Here is a 23,108-nt window from a genome sequence, read left to right as displayed (position 1 = left end):
TTAGATGGATGTCTTGCTTAATAATATACAAGTAGTTTCAGAAGCATTACTTCTCCCTATCCGCTTCTTCTCCGAGTTTTATCACCAACCTCTAAGCCATCCTGCTCTTGTACTTCATTCCAGGTTCACTGACATGCTTTCCAATTTTATCTGTCATAATTCTTAATGAAATTCAATGTTGACTTAGAGAATCCTTCTGATGTTCTGCCCTCTTGGTTGCTTGACCTACTTTTCCCTAGTGATCATGTCCTTCATCCTAACACTGCTATTCATTCTTTATCTTTACCAATAACCAAATCTCAATAATTTCAAACTATCAAATCCTTCCATGTTGGAAAGATCTCCACATTCTCTTTTGAAATATTTCTAAGCACTAAGGAATATATATGATTAAACTTTACATAGTGATTTATGACTTACAAAGCATCCTCTCTTGCATCACTAGACATCTCTCATCCAGTCCCTTTTGCAATCCTGATGACTGATGAAGTTGAGATTCTAGTTCGTGTTCCTGGATTATAGTGATGTTAGATGGACTATAAAATCACTAGGACCTTATTCATATATCAAAATTTAAGAAAAATTTTCTGCATATTCTATTTGAGCCACAAAAAACAACTTTTTGCAAGAAAATCATGCAAAAGTTAGACTTCTGCCTGTTTAAGCACTGAGGTGAACCAAAGGAAGTATAGGGGAGAAGGGAAGTCTCAAATGGTGAGAAGACCATTCTTACAACAAGTGACACATATATTGCAGGAACTGTGGGGAAATGATTTTGTGATAAGCAGTTGGTATTTCGATGCCAAACTTGTTACACTGTTTCGTAAACATTAAGACATCACGGAAAGTGCTCAACTTCTGTTCTTCATCCTAACTAGCTTAGAGCTAGAAAACCTTTAATTTACAGAGTAAAGCATTTAATAGAGTCCCTATAAATGTTGATTAGTTGGCTGATTTTTTTTCAGAATTCAATTATTTTAATGTTAAGTGTCAGAACAGAACACTATAAAAATTGTTTCCTGTATAAAGCATAAAGTTTAATTTCCAATAGCAGAAAGATACTTGAAACTCAAGAAAACATTAAGTGTGTGTGTGCATGTGTGTGTGTGTTTCTAAGGCACAGGTTGATTTTTTTAAGTGCCATTCTTCTAGCAATTCATTCATTCATTCACTTTCTCACTCATTCATTTATTCACGTACCACATATTTACTGGAACCCTACTTTTTGCCAGACAGAGGGCTAAATTCTTGGGGAATAAAGATGAAAGGAGACCTACATGGCTTCCAGTCTAGGACAGGTGGGAGGGAAGCAGTCCAAACAGGAATAGCAGCACAGAGCTCTTACTATCATACTAGAAGTGTTAGAAGAGAAAAGGCTGGAATGACAGCTCAGCTAGTGCAGTATAAAGAAATTTAAGGAGAAGCTTCACTGAGAAAAGACATGTAATCTGAGACCCGAAGGATGAACTTGCGATAGCAAGTCCAGGATGGGCCTTGGAAGTGGGGTGAGGAGGGTGGGTAAAGCGTAGCTTAAGGTGGAGCCAGCCTGGAGAACAAGGTGCATTTGACCACAAAGCTAACTTGACTCCAGCACAATGTTTTTGGAGTGGCAAGAGGTGAGATAGGAGAGGCAGAAGGATATTGGAGAGTCTTACAAAGTATCCAGGAGGCTCATGGGAGGCAGTCATGGAGTTTTCAGCAGGAATTTGGCAAGGTCGTTATTAGAGGCATTTAAAAAGTTTTACTGGCTTAATTGTTCCCCTTATTTCTTTATCTGTCACTAAATTGATCATCAGGCCTGGTTCAGCTAATCTTGCTGACTCCAGATACCTCCCTCCTCACTCTGTGCTGTATAGCGCATTCATCACAGGTTTTTAAAAAGTACTTTGTAGACATTTCTTAATGAATTCTCCTAGGAATTCTGTATTTATAATTAAATATTAATGCCAGAGCAAGACAATAAACTTCAAAGTAAAATGACTCCAGGGGAGTTGGCCAGGAAAGAAAGGTATCAACTAATTTTGCCTAATTACATTGGCCCAGGGAGGCTGATTACAGTAATATGTGAAACCACCTGGGCAGGAAAACCTGATGGTTCTCTAAGGCCTCTGAAACTGCACATCAAGCATGTTTTAGGATTTAGATAATGTAGACTTTGAGCAAAAGTCTTGTTAACTAATTTTTAAATGAGGACACAAACTTGGGAGTTTCGCTTTTCTGTTCTATGGAGGAACTCGGGGTTTCTTGTCCCTGGAGGCAGTTTCACAGGACACCATGGAGTCTGGCTTCAGAACAGTACAGAATACCTGACTCGGGTCATACTAGAAACAGCAGCTCAGATACAGCACAACTCACACCCAAGTGAGCCCTGGAACCTAGGGAGATCCTCGTTTTCCACTTCAAGAATAATTCCACTTCTCAGTCAACTCAATCACAGAAAGAATTAAGTTTCATGGGATGTTCTGTCCCCTCTTCTAAGAGAATTTCACATCTTGTTAACTTGCTCCCAAGTTTCTATCTCTATCAATGGTGTGTATATATATATATACACACACACACATATATATGTGTGTATATATATACACATACATATATATAAATAAATATATGTATGTGTATATATATACTTGGTCACAGTTGAAACTCTGTATGCTTTGGGGTTATCTTTAACTTCCTTCACCTCCACATCTAGAAAAGGAACAAATATTTTCACTCTTTATGATGGCTCATTTTTATTCTTCCAGGAGTCTCACTCCAGCTCACAGCCTTGTTAACTCAACCCTGAACTATTGCGGCAGCATCCAGGCTGAGGGCAAACATAGCAACTATAGTTAAAATATCTGAAGAGCTGTGATGAAAAACCTGCAGGCTGTGTTGCTTCAGACGGCAATGAGAGGACTGAACGGGCAAGCTACTCAGTAGAGCACAGGGTTCAAAGTCAGGCAGCTTCACGAAAGAGTGAATCCCTACTTCTTCCTTCCGAGCAGAGTCCATGTGGTTTTGTCAGGAAAGTGGTAGAAGAGATCTCTGCACTGGAAATGCAGTTGGATTTGAATGTGATGCTCTGTGATTATTTGAATTAAAGCATTGAAAACCTATCCATTGCTACCATTTATCAAATTTGTCAACAGATGGGTAGAAAATTCAAAGTAGAATTAAATATATAAAAGAAAAATACATAAACATGTTCAATGATATTTTAAGGTAACACTTTGCTCTGAGCATCTTACTAGGTACTATCTTTAGCACAATTAAAATTAAGCACATATGTTAGTCCATCTGCTTTTTAATATTCTGGTGATAATACTCAGTGTTTATATCAATTTTAACTTAGTTAATCCCCACGTTCCCATTTTACAGAGGAACGCAGAACAATGGCATACCAATGTTGAGACTTAACTCTATGACATTTTGCAAATAGATTTTTGTTGAGACCTCATGAAAATCATGATTAGAAGCCTTGAATGTCCAGATTGTCTAAGAATTTTTACATTATGCTGAAATGATATGCAATGAATTCTAAATGTCAGATGAGATGTTACAGACAGGGCTGCCGATGTAGATGAAGAGGGTTGTGGTCAGCAATTTAATATTAATCTGCATATAGGAATTGTATAAAAGGAACAAAAATTAACAGAACATAGCTTCTGACTCCCTCTTTATCAAAGAATAACTCTTATCACCTTTTAGTTTTAAATGGTTTAAATAATGTAAGTGCAGTGCATTGATCTCTGTTATGGGGGAACTTCATGTTCTAGTATACTTATTTGATTAAAAATATTTAATTGATTACCTACTTTATACCAGGGTATACAAAATAGATAGGGAATTCATGACATTTTATGTGAATTCGTGCAAAAAGCTTCTGGACTCTTTTCCTCCTTCCAGTCCACCCTCCACACTCCTGCCAGTTTTTCTTTCAAAGCACAAGTCAGATTGCATCACCGCATAACTCAACTTTTATCTTATGGCTCCTGTTGGCAACCAAATGAAACCCGAATACCTATTCCATCATCTGGTTGCATTCCCAGGCTTGTGCCCCAGCACTCCCCTTTCGGTTCTGTTCCAGGCTTCATGAATCACCGCCTAGAGATTTCACTGCAGTTATTCTTCCACGCCGTCACACACGCTATTTCCTAGGTCTTGAATGCACTTTCTTCCTTTTTCTGTTTTGTTCCAGGCAGCAGAATATGTAGCAAAGGCAATTCCCATTGATTTAATTTTCATTTCTTCCCAAAGTGGCTTTTTTTAATAACAAATAATTTGCTCTGTAGTATCTTGGTTCTGATAACCCAGTTTGTGTTCATTCTACCAATACACTTTGCTATTTGTGGATGCTCTGGTGAGGGTGAAAGAGGTAACAAGAGATGATCAATGAGTATGAGAAGTGGAAGGGTGTGGAAGGAAATCTTTATGAAGAGGATTCAATGAAGAAAGCTGACAGAACATCGGGGAAGCCCTACAGGAGCCTGCCAGCTCTCACTAACGATACTGACTTGATTCCACTGCTCAAGAGGTCAGGCAGATAACTCCTCTTTAGGTTGAGACCTTATCTATATTTTTACCTCTTTTAATCTGCTTTAGCATCTTTCTACCATAGGAAGTCATGAATAATTGTCATCTAGTATTATAATTAGTGTGTTGTATTTATGTCTTCTCCACCAGACTGGTGTTTCCTGAGGATAACTAGCTTTATATGCTTCATAGAATGAATAGCAGACTTTGCTTCCACAGAAACTGATGCAAGGAACTAGTAATGGCTTCCTCTGTCCCAGACATTGCAATAGGATTGGGCTGTGGAGAACAAGACAGTTAAGATCCTTTCCATCATGTTGCTTAGAGTCAAGTGTGTGTATATCGGAGGACAGGCAGACAATTTTAAAAATGGAAGACCATAGACAAATGTTACTTGTAATTAAAATATAATTTGATGACTGCAGTTATGAAGTTATGTACAAATGCTATGCATACGATTAACTATCCTTAAGGAATAACCAGGCGGATCAAAAGAGCTAAAGGCAATATAATTGATGGGAAGACATGTATAAAGGCATGGAGATGCAAATGTACATGAGTCTTCAGACTGTGATACAAATTCACTGTTGGCTACAGTGAGGTCAGCATGGGAGACATGGTATTTATTTAATGATGTTTCTGTTCTAGCATCATTATGGCAGGTACAGATATCCCCAAATACAATAGACTTTGCAGACTTAACGAAGCACTGCAAGACTGTAAGCTCCATGACATCAGGGACTGTGTCATTGACTTTGGTACCCTTACGGCTCGCAGCAAGCTTAGGCACCCTGTTCTTAGAGTTCCATTTCCCGTTCTCTCTTACCTGGCCTGTGAGAGCCCTTCTGTGATGAGCAAGAGCACGTCACAGATACTGTCCTGTAATTAACTATGTCCTGTGTGTCTGAGAACACTCTTAGTGTGTATTTACAATTGGAGGATTTGGAGGGAGGATGGAAGTTTTGTCTTCTTCCCTTATCTAGCACTGATTGCTCTAGACATAATGAATAAAATGAGTCAGAGGTCTATTCTCAAGTATTACAAATCCTTATTTTCCAGGAAGTTGGATGTTGTGCCAAGAGTGGATGTGGTGCCGAGTTCAAGGCTAGGCAGATCATTTTTCCTACAAAATATATAAATTTCAAAGAACAGAGTTTTTTTTTTCCTGTGGCAGAGAAGGTTGCCTTATTTAAATAAAGCAACTTGATATGTTCAAGAAATTGAAAGTATTTCGTTTTTATTTTCTTTGATTTAGCAATATAATACTTGAAAAATGCTTCCCAGTACAAATACAGGCTATGCTCAAGTCAACTTGAATACCTATATTCAGTTTCAACACTGGTTTAAACATGGAGTCACAAATGTGCTTTTTAGAATTCTGGCATTTTGCAAATAAGCATTATGATTTTCTTCTCCCCAAGATTCAGATCAGTTAAGAGAAACTATTTCCTTAAAAGTATAATAGAGCATCAAGCAATCATGCAAACAAGTTATATAAAAATACCAATGGAAAATTAATCATAAAATGTAAAGTACTTGAGGGAAACTACATAGTCTGGGGTATCTGGTACCCTACCTTCTCACCTGCCCTGTTGCCAGCATGTGTATTTAGATCCTCAAGACTTACATAGCCTTTGTTTTCCTCATAAAGTATAAGAGACAAATAATCTGTAGTTCAAGTTGACATTATTTCCCTGCAAGAAAACATTTTTCCATTCAGTCCATATGTTTGGAGCCTGGATTGCTGTCCTCACCATATTTAGAATCAAGGTAAACACAGAATATCCCTAGGGAAGCTTAATGAAGCTTCTTAGACATTAAGTGCTCACTCCAAAGGCACAGGTGCCTTCCCAGGGTTAAAACGACTTTTCAACATAAATGGGCAGGACTGGGACAAGTGATCAGTGTGTTGTTAACATTAAAAGGACACAGCATTGCCCTTCCAAGATGAAGTCCATTAAAATCATTTTTTTTTAAAGCAAGGCCCACTTATGAGATTAAAAGAAATTAGCAAGTTTTTATGTGGGTTTTGCTGCACAGATTTTGGCATAATCAGAAATTCCAGTTATAAAAGGCTGAGAGAGCACTGTAATCACAGAAGAGGGAGGGCCACCAAGTGTCAAGTACTCAGGAGGGAAATGGAGATTTACCACCTCGGTGGGGAGGCAGGTGAAAGATGGAGAGGGTGGTTCAGTGTCACTCCAGCGAATTTAGTGAGGAAGTGAAGGACAGCCTTTGGGGAGGGGAGGGCGTGTATCCAGAAAGAGCTTGGATTTATGAACTGAAATATGTGTTATAATAGAATGGATTTCAGGAACCTATCTCTTACTTCAGTCAGGGCCTCAGCGTTATGGACAAGCCTTGGACAGTATTTTAATGAAGCTTTTCAGACCAATGGAATGTGCATTATCACCATGAACCTTCTTATAGAATGCATCTTCAGGCACTCAGAATCTCAGGTTTAGGTCTGTGTGTTCCAGGAAGGTGAAGATCTAATTATACATTAAGCTTTTCTTTCTGCCTAATAGACATAGATGCTAAATAGCAGGTTAACAAAATTAGACGTGTTGTCTTTTTCTGCCTGAGCCCATGTACCCCTATCTCTACTTAATGATGTGCTATGAATGTGAATGAAAAAAGCCCCAAGGGCAAGACTCAGAATAGGGAGCCTCCTGATTGTGCTGCCTCCTTTCCTTATTCTGAGTGATTCAAAACCACAGGTTTGTAAAATAAGCTGGTTGGATTAGCAACAGATGAACTTCAGGGTCCTTCCTGTTCCAGTATTCTGTGAAATAAGAGCGGGATTGTGACTCTATTTCATGCTAAAACTAGACTGACCCCAGAAACATCCATGAAAAATAAAAACAAATATATAAAATAACAACAACTGCCTAATACCAAATCATAAAACTATCAGAACATTAGCATGTAAGTTTTACAAAATAGCAAGGTAGATTTACTGATTTTTGTTATATTTATGCATCTTTATACAAATATGTTCTGAGGTAAAAAATTATACTGTGTCTCTACCTGTATGAAAAATGTTTGATTATTCACCCAATAGGATGCCTAGTATCAAAAACCAAAGCAAGTGTTGGAGAGGATGTTGGAGAAATTAGAACCCTTGTACACTGTTGGTGGGAATGAAATGTGGTGCAGCCACTGTGGAAAATGCTCTGGCTATTCCTCAAAAAATGAAACAATTACCACATGATCTAGCAATTCCACTTTTGAGTATATACCCCCAAAATGCAAGCTGTGACTTAAATAGGTATTTGTACACCCATGTTCATAGGAGCATTATTCACAATAACCAAAAGGTAGACAGAAATCCAAGGATCCACTGACAGATGAACAGATAAACAAAATATGGTGCATGCGTACGATGGAATGCTACTCAGTCTTAAAAGGGAAGAGAATTTGACACATGCTACAACATGGATGAAACTTTAAGGCTTTTTACTAAGTGAAATAAGCCAGTCACAAAAGGGCAAACAGCATATGATTCTACTCAAATTTGTAGGGACAGAAGGCAGAATGGTGGTTGCAGGGTTGGTGGTGTTGGGACGGGGAGTTAGTGTTTAATGGGTACAGAGTTTCAGTTGGGGAAGATGAAAAAGTCTGGAGATGACTGGTCATGATGGTTTCCAAATAATATCAATATACTTAACGCCAGAAATCTGTACACTTACAAATGGTTAAAATATTTTTAATGTTATGTATCTTATCACAAATAAAAAATATTCTATTAACATAAAAGTAACTAATATAGAAACTCTGATTCTTCTTTGGAAACTGAGTTCTTTTAGTTGGCTGCTTCTTCTCACCAGACTTTGGGGAATTTATGTTTCCATTTTTTCATTATAAGGGAAGCTATTACCAGAAAATGAGGGAAATAGATTCTGAGTAAGGAAATGTAGCAAATGCTGTCCATGCCATGACTCCAAAGCAAGATGCAGGGCTGAAGCAGCTGGAAAAGCTAAAAAGACGAGTCAGGAAGTAAGGACTGAGTCAACCGTAGGCAGAGGCGCCAGGTTTAGAGGAGGATCAGGAGGTCATTTGTAAATAGTGGGTTTTAGTTTTGGAATCTTTTTCCAACCATAAAATGGCTGACTCTCAGCTTTTAGCTTTTGTGAATCAATTTCTATCATCCTTTCATGAATGGGTTTCACATATTTTTGCTTCTCCCTCTGGATTGTAAGATCCTTTAGCGTACAACTGATGCTATAGTATTCCTGTCTTCCTTGTGGTCCATAATAGATACTTTCTAAGTAATTAATGAATGAATGAAGGTGAGCTAAGGAACACAATGCCTGTCCTGTCAGAATTTATAATGCAAGGAAATACTGATTTGTTTATCGACCAAACAATAAGAATATAGCATAACTGATGAGTTGAATCACCCACTCAATTCAGGAGAACATATTCAGAAGATTTTGTGGTTATGCTGTCTACACTTAGGGCGAGACTCAGTGAGGCCCGGCAGAGATCGCCTGTCTGCAGCAGGGTTGAGAAGTACATCTTATATCAGAGGTCGTGCGCATCAGTGAGACATCAGAGTTCCAAGCCAGCTGGAGTGAAGAGACCACACCAGGTACTTTCAATTAAAATCCCAGAAAGGCTACTCTGGAATAAGGGGCATGCCATAGAACTAAGTCCAAAGTAGACCTGCCCTAACCAAGAATAAAACTGAGCCTAACCAAGCAAAAAAATGATCTGCCAACTCTGCTAGGACAAAACTCAGAATTCTTGGAGGAAGATGATACAATTAAAACTTCCTACAAAAAAAAACACATTCCACAATAACCAGCATACAATCAAAGATGTTCTGACATAGAAGAAAACAGGAAAACATTTTTTAAAGATTTTGTTAATCTACAAGTGAAGAATAAAATATCAATGAATCTGGTGAAGTACAGCTGCCACAAAATATCAGAATGCATAGAGAAGGATAATATAATAAAAATAGTAATTGTTAACACCTATTTAGTGTTTACTAAATACCAGTCTCTATAGTAAGCATTTTTCATGGATTCTCTTATATAATCTTCGCAACAAATTTGGAGGTGTTTAGTTTTATTTTATAGATAGAATAATCCAAAGACTAAGGCTAAATAATTTTTCCAAGGCCACACACACACACACACACACAAAAGCATTAATTTTTTAAACCCAGAGAATCAAAATCAAATTCTGCAGGGTTTTAAGACAATGGTGTTTCCTGCCTGGTGCTGTGATGAACAGCAGACCAGAGGCACTTGGCTTGAGATCAGGCCACCCAGGACATGGGACCTCCCAACTCAGTTTTGTGCTCACTGTACAGCGACTGTTGGTGAGATTTTAGTGGTCACAGATGACTATAGACTTTTTTTTTTGAAAAAGAAAGAAGGAATGAACATTTTAGTTGTTTTCAATAGTGAAATAATTGAAGCTCTGTCAGGGAGCAAGCTCTGTCAAGAAGCCTGAGGCTTCTTGTGGGGTGTAATGTGAACAGATACCTATTTAAACTAAAAGTGACAGCCTATTCCTGGGAAAGAGAAGCTAAAATATTTTTTAAGGGAAATATCCGACTTTTAAAAGAGATAGTTAAAAGCAACTCTTTGCTAATAAAACAAAAATTATTTAATCACTTAAAATGTATTATTTAGTTAGGAATGCCGAAGAAATTAAGTATGCATGAGTTCCCAGTTTGAGTGCTCGTTTGAAAATACCTCTTCTTGGAAAACATGGCTCTATGGCGCGTTTCTGTAAGTCCAGCTTTATATGTGGCTTTTCAACATGCTAGATGTAAGGGGTGTGTATAATACTGCTGATCAGATGCACGCTCATTGGTAATTATTATCAAGTCTGTTTTATTCTTTGGTTTTTGTGTAAGATCTAGCCTCTAGCTTCACTTCTCCAAAGGCCACTTAGTTCTATACAAACAATACATAGTTTCACAGAGCCATTGTCTGCATCTCTTACCCTATCTACTCTTGTTCGAATGTCTCCTGTTGTGTTGCGCCAGAGTTTCTATTGTGTAAACAAAACAAAACTAAATGCAAAAAGGACTGCCACCCGACTCACACCAGGCAGCTCAAAATGCATGCCCTGACTTATCGGTAATATTTTTACTTTATTTCTGCACTTTTTGATTAAACTATCAATTTAACCATTTATGTTCAATTTTAAAAGTAGTTTTAATGAAGAATAACATGCATAAAAAAGAACATATACTTATTATATATCTCAATAACGTATTATGAGGGGAGCATTCCCGTTTAATCACTCCCCAGGTGCACATGATCCTAATTTCTAAGTCTGTAGTCTGCTTTTTCCTCCAGTGCTTGGCTGTTATGAGTAAGTGTATACTCACAGTTTTGTTGGTGGAAACAAAAGGAGGGAAATTGCTGCATCCAAGGGTAGGCTTACGTTTAATTTCAAAACATAGAATGAAATCATTTTGCCGAATCCGTTGTTTTATTTTACGCTCCTGCTAGCGGAATATGAGAGTTCCCATTACCTGCAGTCTTGCCAACCTTCTCATAAGCCACGTGGAGTCGAGTTTTATTGTTGTGCGAGTCTGACGAACGTTTTCTTTTCTTTGGAGCACTTCATACCTTTACATTTCATATAGCTAACAGATATTTCATTATACAAATCTATAATCTCTCTGTTTGCTTACTATGTGTTCCACCCAGCTCTTTCTTTAGTTCTTGAATCTGTCAGATGCTGAGCTCTGCTTCCTTGTCTTTCAGTCTCCTCTTCGAGCTTCATCAAGGCCCCTGGGGAAAGAAAAGCAGCCCAATGATAATTTTTACAAGTATTTGACGATACATATGACATGTTTAGTGCCCTCTATGTGTTGGGCATTTTGTACACCTTATCTCATTTTCTCTTCCAAAAATTCTACGTGAGGGGGTGGGGAGAAGAGAATGGGAGGGGAGGAGAGAAGCCTCCTGGTGGGGAGGGGAAAGGAGGGGAGAGAAAGAGGTTAAGTAATGCGGCCAAGGTCTGACCGACAGATTTAGGAGCTAGAGAGGGCTCAGGTTCACTTCTGTTTAGTCCCAAGGTCTGTAGCATCTTCAGAGCATCACAGTGCCTTTTTTGGGTAGCAGACTGCTGACATCCACTTTTTAAATATAAAAGATAATTATAAAGCTAATAGATTTTATAATTCTACTTAACAAATAGCTACTTCTTTTTCTAAGAATATTTGACATAATTTTACAAATTCTTTCAATCAGGAAACCTGTGTGTCTGTACACACAAACACACGTGTGTATACCTACAATACATACATATATACATATAATTTGGAACGTGTTCTTCCCCTTTTCATTATATATGTATACATAATACACATATAAAATTGAGAATACATTTTCTTCTCCTTCTCCCTTTTTTAAAAATTTATCATCAAATAAGTCAAGTCATAAATATCTATTTTAAATTCCTTTTAGATAAAAGATTTCTAATATAAAACTAAGGATTTTTAATATAAAACTCAGATGATTTCAGGAAATCCAAAACATTCATAATAAGTAATATTTGCTTTTATTTCTTAAAACATTTAAGTTCTTTCACCATGGCAAATGCTAACAAAAATTAAATGATTTACATGATTTTGGATATAAGATGTTGCTTAAGTCCAATATCTGAAAATTCTCAACATTGGCCCGAGTAATCTGAATCATTTTAAACTTTAAAATAACCAGTTAATATTGCTACTTCCATTTTTTAAGCTAGCATTATACTTTTACATATCCTCCATTTTCTTAGTCTTTAATCATAAAACAATCAATTCCAATATGACTGTTTCCTGTGTTGAAAACCTTAGTTAGTATTGCCCAAATTCAATATTACACATAGTGACATAGTTGACTTCCACTGTGAACTTGATGTGAAATATTTCAGATTCTATCTGTTCTTGAGTGCAGGCAGCGGCAGAGTATTAGAAGTCACCAGGACACTCTCAGAGAATCATATCTCTCTGAAGTCCAGAAAAGTAAATCTAGACAGGGTGATGCATGAACACCAACATCAGAAAGGCACGGGGAAGAGTGTATTCTTCCGTGGTGTGGGTCTGAGCCAGAATTCTTGGAGGACTGCACTGAGACTTCTTCCTTCCTCCTCTCTTGTGCACTGCCTGGCCCATCAACGTGGGGTGGGATTCTGGCACTCAGGTTCTTTCTCTTGGATTCCCTTTGCCAGGATGGTTACTGTTGTTTGTAATAAACATCCAGAAGAGTTGGGCTGTGCTTCACCACGTTAAAGGGTTTTCAGGTTAATGCTTTTCCTGTGATTTAAAAAAACACAATTTTTAATTTTACTCTGGTGTTTAATAAACCTGTGATATTTTAAAAAGTCCATGTTCTGGAGTCTTCATATTAAGAGATGATTGAGACATTAGTTCAGCCTTCTTGCAGAAAGGAAGTTATGTACAATTGAAAACATACAGACAGAAAGAAAAATAATTCTTTTGTGCCAGTTACGTGCTAGCTACCATACATACATACCTTATTTAACACTTAGGAAAACTCTCACAGTAGTTCTTACTGCCTCTGTTTTACAGACGAGTAAGTGGATATTAAAGAGAGCAAGTATCATGATTTATAGCAAATGGCTAGGGATGAGGAGTTCAGCATCAAACCCAGGTTAACCTGCTTCCAAAGCCCCTGTCCTTTTCACAAGAACATTCACCTCGCCAGCCTTGCAATGAACGCTGATGGCTATTAATATACAGATAAATAACAGAATACATCTATGCAAGCAATTTTTTACTAACCTGTTTGTCTTCATGCACGGGAACAGGATGGCATAATGGTGGATAAGAGCACAATTTTTGTTGTCAGGCAAGCATAGAATCCAATCTTGACTCTAATACCTATTAGTTAAATTACTTCGAATACAGATTAGAGAGTTGAACTAAACTGGTCTCTGTGAGGCTCTGTTTTCTCATGTGTAAAAAGGGAATAACAACACTTATATCTTTTTTGATTTTACCTGAAGTACCGTCAGATATAATGTGTCAATTTCTCATGTACAGCACAGTGTCCCAATCATGCATATACATACATATATTTGTTTTCATATTCTTTTTCATTAAAGGTTATTACAAGATATTGAACATAGTTCCCTGTGCTATATAGCAGAAATTTCTTTTAATCAATTTTTATATATAGTGGCTAATATTTGTAAATCTCAAACTCCCAAATTTATCCATTCCCACGCCCTTTCCCTGGTAACCATAAGATTGTTTACTATGTCTGCAGGTCTGTTTCTGTTTTGTAGATAAGTTCATAGTGTCCTTTTTTTTTTTTAGATTCCACATAGAGTGATATCATATGGTATTTTTCTTTCTCTTTCTGGCTTACTTCACTTAGAATGACAATCTCTAGGTCCATCCATGTTGCTGCAAATGGCATTATTTTGTTCTTTTTGTGGCTGAGTAATATTCCATTGTATAAATATACCACAACTTCTTTTTTATATATATAAACTTTTTTATTGAGTTATAGTCATTTTACAATGTTGTGTCAAATTCCAGTGTAGAGCACAATTTTTCAGTTATACAGGAACATACATACATTCATTGTCACATTCTCTTTCACTGTGAGTCACCACAAGATCCTGTATATATTTCCCTGTGCTACACGGTATAATCTTGTTTATCTATTCTGCATTTTGAAATCCCAGTCCCTTCCCACCCCCCGTCCCCCTGGCAACCACAAGTTTGTATTCTATGTCTGTGAGTCTGTTTCTGTTTTGTTTGTTTGTTTGTTTGTTTTTTAAATTCCACATATGAGCGATCTCATATGGTATTTTTCTTTCTCTTTCTGGCTTACTTCACTTAGAATGATGATCTCTAGGTCCATCCATGTTGCTGCAAATGGCATTAATTTATTCTTTTTATGGCAGAGTAGTATTCCATTGTATAAATATACCACAACTTATTTATTAAGTCATCTGTTGATGGACATTTAGGTTGTTTCCATGTCTTGGCTATTAAATATAGTGCTGCTATGAACATTGGGGTGCATGTATCTTTTCGAATTAGAGTTCCCTCCAGATACATACCCAGAAGTAGGATTGCTGGATCATTTGGTAAGTCTATGTTTAGTTTTTTTGAGGAATCTCCATACCATTTTCCATAATGACTGCACCAAACTATATTCCCACCAGCAGTGTAGGAGGGTTCCCTTTTTTCCACACCCTCTCCAGCATTTATCATTCATGGACTTTTGAATGATGGTCATTCTGACTGATGAGAGGTGATACCTCATTTTGTTTTGATTTGCATTTCTTTGATAATTAGCGATATTGAGCATTTTTTCATGTGCCTATTGCCCATTTGTATGTGTTCATTAGAAAATTGCTTGTTTGGTTCTTCTGTCTATTTTTGGATTGGGTTGTTTGTTCTTTTGTTATTAAATTGTATGAGCTGTTTACATATTCTGGAAATGAAGCCTTTGCCAGTCACATCATTTGCAAATATTTTCTCCCATTCCATAGGTTGTTGTTTTGTTTTGCTTATGGTTTTTTTTTTTTGTTGTTGTTGTTGTTTTCTGTGCAAAAGCTTATAAGTTTAATTAGGACTCATTTGCTTATTTTTGCTTTTATTTCTATTGCCTGGGTAGACTGCCCTAGGAGAACATTGCTAAGATTTATGTCACAGAATGTTTTGCCTATGTTTTCTTCTAGGAGATTTATTGTGTCTTATCTTATATTTAAGTATTTAAACCATTTTGAGTTTATTTTTGGAACACCTACATCTTAAGGTTAAGTTATAAATGAGAAAATGAAAATTAAGTGTTTAACATAGCCTGTAGTAAGAGTGCAAAAACATTAGCTATAATTATTAGTATCTGTTGTGAGCTTTAACACATCTAAAAACTGTTTAAAACAATCTGCTTATTAATAGGGAAAAAAAAATAAGTCATGATTTACCACTGTGCTGGATCTAAAAAGTGTAACTGATGTGTTGACAATCACCAATAAAGGAATTTATCACCACTTAAAAATAAGTAATGCGTAATCTGAGAATAAAAGTGTCAGTACAAGCATAATTGCATTTGCTTATCATTAATGGACTTTATAGACTGACAAAGAAACTAAAGACTTAAAATATCCATGTCCTTAAATCTCTGCTTTAATATTCCTCTGCATCTAATAAAGGTTATAAGCCACGAACATCAACTGTGAACTCATCCTTAAAGAAATCCAGGTGCTTATATATGACTTTGAAATACTTGTAATTGTTTGATCTGGAGTCTTTTGCAAACCAGTGATGTAGGAGGAACCCTTCCACATAACAGCTACAGCACTGAAATATTGATAAATAACTGTAGATTTCAGGAACAAAGGGACTTACCAAGTTTACCATTTTATTTCAACTCAGCAGTGATACAATTTCAAGCAGGTATCATTGACTAAGATTGAGTTTATAGATTGTCATGACCACAGTTCCAAGGACTGACAGTTGTTTTCAGCCTACTTGTGCTAACACAGCAGGGGTCATTTTCTTATCATTAATTTTAATTTCTTTCTGTCTTTTTCTCTTTCTTTCTCTTTGGCCTACTTTGCACAGGGACCTACCAAATGTGACACCTTCTCAACCGTACCTAGGTCATAAGCTAGAACAGGGATAGACACATCAAACTATGTTCAGTCTGTAGAAAAGAAAGATTTCCAAGTCTTTGGAAGGAGTGGGCAACCTGGTAGATCCATTGTGGTTCCACAATAAAAATCTATCATTTTACCTTCAAGATTAACTGTTTCAGTAAAATATATTATATGTGAATGCTTATCCCCCTACCCCACCACTATGTGAATGCAAGTCTTGTGGAAATATTTTTTATAGTGTAAAAATGTATTTTGGATTTTATCAGAAATGTCTTAGTGATTTTACGCCTAGTTCACATTTGTCATTTACCCACAGAAGAACCCTGTGACTTAGGGAAGCTAATACCATGTCCTACACTGTTCCCACAAGGGACAGTACATTGCAAATGAATGGATCTGTGGTCCAATGAGCCTTTATATATGGGCACTGAAATTTGAATATCGTATAGTTTTCACATGTCATGAAATATCCTTTTTTTCATTTTTTCCAAGCATTTAAAAATGAGAAAAATTCTTAACTCATCTACCATACAAAAACAGTGGAGGCCTGAGTTTGGTCCATGGGTTGGCCGTAATGTGCCGATGTCTGCACCAGATGATCAAGCTGAAAGAATGGACATACTGTGCTCTTGCTTTACAGAAACAAAGTGCACATCCATGAATATGTATCTTACTTGTGCAAAGATATCCTGGTCATTCCTTGGAAAGAGGATTCCCAAACTCGTCCACTAAAACTAGAAGTGCTATATGCTAATCCCTACCTGAAAAAGTAATTCCTTGACAAAATATAGTTAAATCATCTTATTTTAAGTTACATAGATGTAATCTGATAGGAAGGTATCTATATCTATGGTCTATAGTCTCTAAGGTTGCTAATGTATAATTTATTTTGATTTACAAAGAAATTCACATTGTCATTAATAATATCAAGTAATTAATTTATTAGTCTGAATCATACTGTTATGCCCATGTATCAAATAACTATTAAGAATAGATTTGTTTAACAGCAGAAAACTAATATGTTGCAAGATATTTGAATGTTCATTAAAGGAGGTAAATGTCTCCTTTAATTTTTAAGATGTCAAGGAAGTTCACTTTTGAAAATAACTAAGTAATGATGTTTTATAAAGTCAATAATAGTGGCAATAAAGTATGATGAGAACCCTAACTTCATTTCTTAATCTCTTTGGGCCTCAGTATCTTCAATAATTTTTTTAAAAAGGCTTTTTCATGGCTTTATGCAAGTTCTTTATAAGTGGCAACTTGCTATAAACATAAAGGATTACTTAAATAGGGCACCAATTTCAGAGTTCAAAAATTGTGGGTGCATGTGTATGTATATATACATATACACCCACACACTTTTTAAGCAAAACATAAATAAGTGGTTATTAAATTTATTCAAAATTTAGAATTAGGTACTGGAAGTAAGAATTTCTTTGAATGTGTGTGTGTGTTTGTGGGTGTATGACATAAGACAGAATTTGCACTTTGAATATATATAGTTTCAATGATCTTGCCTAGTCTTTTATACCTAAATCCTTTCATAAGAAAAATATATAAAGTTGTGCTAGAGAATATGACCCAGTTTTTCAAATTAGCGTTCATGATGTTTGGTGGCTAAGTCTTAGCAGAACATATTGAAAATGTAGCTCTAATTGTTTACAAAGCTCTAATTGTTTACAACCCTTTCTACTCCTATGTTTTGTAATATCAGCATTAAGAAAGCCCCTAAGGATGCATTTATCTGAATTAAGAGGACCTGCAATCACATGGTTAGGTGGCTGCCTTTCCTTTGCTCTGAAGATTTACTGTCACAAAAACAAGTTTATATTTTGTTGCTGATTTAAATTATAAAATTAATGCATGTTCATTTTTTTAAGTGGTAACACTAAAAGATATAAAGAAGACAACAATTCATACATTGTCTCACTTAAAAATCAGTTAATATTTTGGTGACTTTTAGATCCATTTACATCAAAATTATTGAAATTTCAATTTACATAAATTTTGCATACGGATTCTTTTCACTTGATATTATGCGCTAGTCCTCTTTTTCAATGTTATCATACAAGATGTAAAAACTTATTGTAGCAGTCAGGGCTTGATCAGAGGATAAAATAGGGAGACATTTTATTATAAGGATATGATCTTATGCAATGGGGAAGAGTGAAACAGACTCTGTGAAGTTGTTCTGTGTCTGGTGCAAGAACTGAAGACAGCTGGACAGGCCGTCTAGAAGGAAGGAGAGCCATGAAGTAAAGGAGGAGCAGAGGAAGCTAGAGCCCGCCAGGGCGAGCTGGGACCAATAAGGCAGGACTGGAGTACCGCTGCGGTGAACGTGGGAGTGCAGACGGCTCTTTGAGAAACTGGTTTTATTTCCTTTGGGCGAATGCCTCGAGGTGGAACTGCTGGAGACCTAGAGTAGGGCACAGTAGCCCTTGTTAATAGTCTTATTTTATACTTGGAATTTGCTAAGTAAGTTGGTCTTGAGTGTTGTTACCACAAACAGACACACAATCATAACTGTGTGAGATGACGGATATGGTAATTAGCTTGATTGTGGTAATCATTTCAGTGCATACATATATCAAAGCATCACACTGTATACCTCAAACATATACAATATTTGTCAAGTATACCTCAACCAAGCTGGAAAAAATTTTAAAATGTTGTCATTAGGCTTTAATCTGAATTTTTTTCTTGTATTTTTGAGCAAACAAAGGTGGATCTAAAGCAAGTTAGAGTACTCAAATCATCACTGGTGAAATTTTGATACATCAATTAAAAACAAATGCATAAAAATAGATGAATCACTTCCCTTTCTCATTGAATAATTTTATAGTTGGTGGGCTCTAAGATTTAAGATAAACAGCTACAATTCCAAGCGTTTCCCTTCGTTTAGATTTGCTCCTACAGTTCAACCTTACTATGTTCTCCATCTCTGACAGTTAGATTCCAAGACCACTTATCTCTGTCACCCCAGCTGCCCCGAGATGGCAGCGAGGAGACCGTTGCACCTTGGCGAGGGTAAGGGGAACCGCAGCGGGAAGTGTAGGTTGTGCTTGAAGGTACCTACATCATTATAACTCACACTTCTTCCAATTCTGGGTCCTTATTTCTTAAGGGACAATTCTCACTGAATGCCTTGGCCATGAACCTTGAACAAACAGCTCAGCTTACTAAAGGATTGAATAATACACTGAGATTCTTAATAGTATTCATTCATACTGTATGATTTTGTTGATTAAAATTAAGTGAAAAGTAACATATGAGAAATATTGCTATTGGATTCTAGACTTTGAAATAATTATCTTTGTCACTTTTGTATTCTCCGATGTATTTGTGATTACATTTCTTTAGAAGTGTCTTTCTTTGAGAAAAGAGAGATTATAATTCACTAGACAGTTCTTTGCTCTTAGACTGAGGGGAACTCCACTTTTAGATTTATTTCATTTCACTGTGCAGGACACCTTGCTCCTGTCCCGTACCTCAGAGGAGCAGTATTCAGTTCTCCAAAGCTAAAGACTGGTCTGCAGTGTGTAAAAGGGCTGGGATGAAGGAGTCATGACAGCTGATGATTGTTGCTATTTCAGAGTCAAATACTTTCATCTCCAGATCCATATCTTATTTCCTTTTTTATCCCCAACACATAGAGCAATGCCAAGAACATAGAAGATAATCGATAACTTTTCAAATGAAAGAAAGGGCAACAGTGCCTGGTAGAAGAGAAGGCATTATTACATTAGAAAGAAGCCGACTGCTAATATTTCTGGGAATATGGGTCCGATATCTTATTCTTGAATGCTGGCACTTTCTATGAGCTGGGAGACAGGAGATGGAGCAAGATGTCATTCACAGCATGCTGCATTACCCACCTGCCAGGCAAGAGTTGGAAACAGCAGGCTATGAACTCCTCGGTCCTTCCCGACGTGTGTAAATAGTGCCCTAGTCCTCCTGCCCTTCCTCCAACCCTACAGCAAGCGTTAGCTCCATTCCCTTGAAGTCCCTTCAAGCCTCCTTTAATTTCAGAGGTTCCTAGAGTTACTGGTGTTAAGAACAGAGCCCCATACTCCTTTTCCTTGAAAATACTGCTTGTCTGCATTTATACTATAAACTGGAGGCAAGGAGATACCATGGCCCATTTGTGGTGACAAAAAGAAAAGGGGGACTGGACATGAATCCACACATGTAATAGAACTACGAGGTCCTTTGCTCTGCTTCCCTGTTTGTTCACAGGATAGCAGGGGAAAATGATGGGGTCCCATTTAGATATGTGATAAATTAAAACAAATGCAGCCCGGGCGCCGAGGCCCAGGCCTGGGGAGGCCACGCGGGCCTCCTGTCCCTGGTTGCCCTTCCCTTCGTGCATGAAGCCAGAGCCTGCAGAGCTGGAGCTGCGTTGTCTAAAGCCACAGGGTAAACGGTGGAATATTCACCATCGCCATTGCCAGAAAGAGCGATATATGGCTTTGTTCTTTTCTTAAGTTCCCAATTTGGCTTCATACTGTATCTCATATAGGCTTTTATTCCTGAATCTTGGCTAAACTTCTTAGGCTTAACCTACTGGTCTCAAAAATATTGGGCAGTTGCATTGCCTGTGTACCTCCTCATTACTCACTTACTTACTCTTATCTGGAATAAACATGATGAGGACCTCTCCACTCAACTCCATTCATACAAAAAAAAGATAGCTCTGCTAAAAATCAACAGCAGAAGAAACACCAAGAAGAGGCTATCCCAGCGTTAAGAGATATTCCTATTAGTGAAGTAAACCAAATGTTCTTTCTTGCAGCCAAAGAGTTTTACACCAAAAACTGAATTGTATGTGGACTAACACCAAACTTTTGTGATAAGCTTTTGACTTATTTTGAGTATCTTTCTGATTAATACCCAGCACTGAAATGTAAAAAAAAAAAGTAAGTTGAACTTCTCTTACATTGTTCCATTAATATTATAAATGTTCTCAAATAGTAGTCATTACTAGATAGAATAAATAAAATACTGTATTACCATAAAAGAAAAAAGTTTAAGAAATAAAATGAATGCAAATGTTATTATTCTTAATTTTAAACCTATTTCCAAAGATGCATTGAATGTAGTGCTTTATTTAGATTCTGAGTCATTCCAAAAAGGGATTTGATTTTGATTGCGTATGTACATAAAATAGAACTGGTTATACAAAAATATAATGAATGGTGAACCAGGAGAAGATTGGCAATAAAGTTTGAAAAATAAGGTGTAACCTCGAGTAAGGATAGTCGACAAGCAAAGAAGAGGGCCCCACAATAAGGTTTTCTATGGAACTGTTAAAATGGATCAATAAATTAGTTTTTCGTCTTCCTGGTGGTCAGGACCTATAGCTCTATAAAATGAACACATGTGGGTTACTGTGGAGACAGACATGTTACTCTTTCTCGTACTAAAAGTTATAAGGCATTTCCTCTGTGGCCTCTTATAAAGGAGAGACAGTATAATTCATTTAACATTTCCATGATGAATAGTGACTTTCAGATAACTGTTTCTCAATGACAGCCAATGTCACAATGCCAAACCGTAGTTCAGTTAAGGCAATTCCATGAGAGGCCAAAGAAAATTGGCACCCAAACACCATTTTCCATATCTAGATTGATCCAAGAGTAAATTCAGTCTATAGTAGAATGGCTCTTAACACTCGGTCTGATATTCCTCAAGGGTAGACAAATATCAGTGGGATACTACAGGGTCCAAAAATAGACTTACACTCATGCAGATCATTGATTTTTAACAAAAAAACTTAACGAAAGTGGAGGAATAAAGGTTCTTTTCAACAAGTGGATATCTAGATGGAAAAAAAATGAACCTTAACCACTACCTTGGCACCATATGCGAACATTAATTTGTGATGGTCGTAGACCTCAACTTAAAAGCTGAAAAAATAAGGCTTCCAAAAGAAAATCCAGGAAAATATCTTCATAATCTGGTAATAGATCTAGGTTTTTTAGGTCATTTAAAGTAATTACTGATAGAGAAGGACTTATAATTGCTATTTTGACCATTGTTTTCTGTCTAGCTTTTGGCTTTTTTGTTCCTCTCTTTGTGAATCTTTTTTTTTTTTTTTGTATTGACATGCTTTGATTCTGTTCTCATTTTCTTATTTGTATTTTTTGTAGGTGTTTTCTTTGCATTTACAATGAGGCTATATAAAACATAGTTATAATAATCTATTTTAAGTTGATAACAAATTCAATTGCACACAAAAAATCAATTCTTTTACTCCTCCCTCCCACTCTTTAAGTTACTGATGTCACATATTATATCTTTTTGTATTGTGCATTCATTAATATATTTGTTATTGGCTTTTTTAAAAAGACTTAATTTTCTTAGAGCAGTTTTAGGTTCACAGCATGAGAAGGTACAGAGCGTTCCCGTGTATTCCCTTGTCCCACACACTCATTGCCTCCCTCACTATCAACATCCCCTACAGGAGTGGTACATTTGTTACCCCAACTGATGAACCCACATTGACACATCATAATTACACAAAGTCCATTGTTTCCATTAGGGGCCACTCCAGATGTCGTACACTTTGTGGGTATGGACAAATGTATAATGACGTGTATCCATCATCATGGTGTCATATGGATATTTTCAGTGCCTTAAAAATTTTCTGTGCTCCACCTATTCTATGCCTTCATCTACTCCCTGCACCCTCCAGTCCTTGGAAGCCCCTGATCTTTTCTTCATCTCCATAGTTTTGCCTTTTCAAGAATGTCATAGAGTTGGAATTATACAGTATTCAGTCTTTTCAGATTGGCTTTATTCACTTAGTATCATGCCTTTAAGCTTCCTCCATGTCTTTTCAAGGCTTACTAGCTTATTTCTTTTTAGTGCTGAATAATATTCCATTGTCTAAATGTGGCACAGTATATTTATCCATTCACCTACTGAAGGGCATCTTGAGTGCTTCCAAGAATTGGCCATTATGATTAAAGCTGCTATAAACATCC

General features: G+C 36.8%; 1 pseudogene; it reads left to right on the top strand.

Annotated features, from left to right (window-relative positions):
• The first annotated feature begins 4,367 nt into the window (after nucleotides 1-4,367).
• LOC116278741 (phosphatidylinositol N-acetylglucosaminyltransferase subunit P-like) lies at nucleotides 4,368-20,940 on the top strand (annotated as a pseudogene).
• The last annotated feature ends 2,168 nt before the right edge of the window (nucleotides 20,941-23,108 follow it).

Source organism: Vicugna pacos, chromosome 7 (genome assembly GCF_048564905.1).
Source record: "Vicugna pacos chromosome 7, VicPac4, whole genome shotgun sequence".
NCBI classification, from domain to species: Eukaryota; Metazoa; Chordata; class Mammalia; order Artiodactyla; family Camelidae; genus Vicugna; species Vicugna pacos.
The sequence above is the reverse complement of the archived record's forward strand: the minus strand, read 5'-3'. Positions and strand labels throughout refer to the sequence as shown.